We start from the raw sequence: 1,962 nt of genomic DNA, 5'->3' as shown, positions 1-1,962 counted from the left end.
TGCTCCACCAAACCTCACAATGTTTTAATGTTTCAGTGGGAGGGTATATATTTATATATATATAAACAATAAAACTATTGCTCAAGTGTTAATTAACTTTTTGTAAGTCCATAGAGAGACAATAATCTTGAGAGTCAGTGTTTGCGGAAGGAGAAAAGAGATCTCCAAATCCCCAAAGGCCTCTTCACATCAAAGTACTTAGAAAGGAAATCCTTGCGCCCAGTATGAAAAGTCATTTTGCAGGTTTCTCTTGGGAGAGCTAATATGTATTTTTTTTAAAAGTTTTGTGCCACCCTGGCCATTTTCTCTCAGTGGTTGGAGCATCAGCCTGTGGATGGAAGGGTCATGGCTTCGATTCCAGGTCAAGGGCCTGTACCTTGGTTGCTGGTTACATCCCAGGCCCCAGTTGGGGTGCGGGAGACAATCAGTTGATGTACACCCCCCTCTCTCTCTCTCTCTCTCTCTCTCTCCCTCTCTCTCTTCCTCTCCTCCTCTGCTCTCCCACTCACTCTAAAGATCAATGGAAAAAATATCCTTGGTGAGGATTTTTTTTAAAAGGTTTGTGCCAATATTATTTACTGAGTTCTTCTAGGGCCGTGGTTGGCAAACTGCGGCTCGCGAGCCTCATGCGGTTCTTTGGCCCCTTGAGTGTGGCTCTTCCTAAGCCTTAGGAGTACCCTAACTAAGTTAATAACAATGTACCTACCTATATAGTTTAAGTTTAAAAAATTTGGCTCTCAAAAGAAATTTCAATCATTGTACTGTTGATATTTGGCTCTGTTGACTAATGAGTTTGCTGACCACTGTTATAGGGTCATGAGAATTTTTGCTGAACTTAGGAACACCTGGGAAGTGCCCTCGGTGCTCCTGGATCTGCTTCTTGCTTCAACAGTATTTGGACAGAAGAGACCCAGGGATGCCCCTTCCTCCAGCCTCCATCCACTCTGCTGCCTCTTACCCAGTCACCACCTTCCGAACCACCTCTGAGACCAGCCAACACACTGGTTTTTTTGAACCTTAACTCCATATTGCCAAACAACCACGACCTCCCAAACTCGTCAGAATTATTCCACCCAGGTGGAGGCTGCCGTCAACCGCCCAGCCAGCCTGCACCTGCGGACCCCCGACACCTACCTCTCTCGGGGATTCTATTTTGACCAGGATGATGTGGCTCTCGAGGGTGTGGGCCACTTCTTCCTCATGTTGGTGGAGAAGAAGCACGGAGGCGCTGAACATCTCTTAAACCAGCATGGCGGCCGCATTCTCTTCCAGGACGTGCTGAGGCCTCCCCAAGTGAGTGGGCAAAACTCAGAATGCCACGGAAGCTGCCCTGGCCTTGGCGAGGAACCTGAACCAGGCCCTTTTGGAGCTGCAAGCCCTGGGTTCTACCCATTCAGACCCTCAATTCAGTGACTTCCGGGAGAACCACTTCCTGGGTGAGGAGGCGAAACTCATCAAGAAGATGGGCAACACCTGACTAACCTCTGCAGGCTGCCGGCCCCCAGGCCTGGCTGGGCGAGTATCTTGACAAAAGGCTCACCCTCAAGCATGACTAGGAGCCTGTGGAGCCCAGAGGCCTTTGAGGGCCCCTCTGCATCCCCTGGTGTCTGGCTTTTTCCTGAGCCTCTCCCCAAACCTACTAGCCATTCTTTTAACCACCCTGTAGCCCTCTCCCATGCATTGGACCAAATGAAACAATAAAGCTTTTTGCAGTAAATACATACATACATACATACATGCATGCATACATACATACATAAAACAACTGAAATTCTATGAGTGAATCATCCTGAAATGGAATGTGTCACTTCCTCACCTGCTCTTTAAAAACAGAAACTGACTGTTTAGCCCTTTCGATCTATTGCATTTATGATATGTACATAGTGGGTTAGAGGATGATAGTGAGGAGACTCAAAGCTATGTCATAGTAGAATGGAACACTGTTTCCAAAAAAGATCTCCA

The 1,962-nt window shown here is 47.2% G+C and overlaps 1 pseudogene; it reads left to right on the top strand.

Moving 5' to 3' along the window:
- The first annotated feature begins 1,017 nt into the window (after positions 1-1,017).
- LOC118665502 lies at positions 1,018-1,477 on the top strand (annotated as a pseudogene).
- The last annotated feature ends 485 nt before the right edge of the window (positions 1,478-1,962 follow it).

The sequence above is a fragment of the Myotis myotis genome, unplaced genomic scaffold, assembly GCF_014108235.1.
Source record: "Myotis myotis isolate mMyoMyo1 unplaced genomic scaffold, mMyoMyo1.p scaffold_m19_p_10, whole genome shotgun sequence".
Taxonomy (NCBI): domain Eukaryota; kingdom Metazoa; phylum Chordata; class Mammalia; order Chiroptera; family Vespertilionidae; genus Myotis; species Myotis myotis.
The sequence above is the reverse complement of the archived record's forward strand: the minus strand, read 5'-3'. Positions and strand labels throughout refer to the sequence as shown.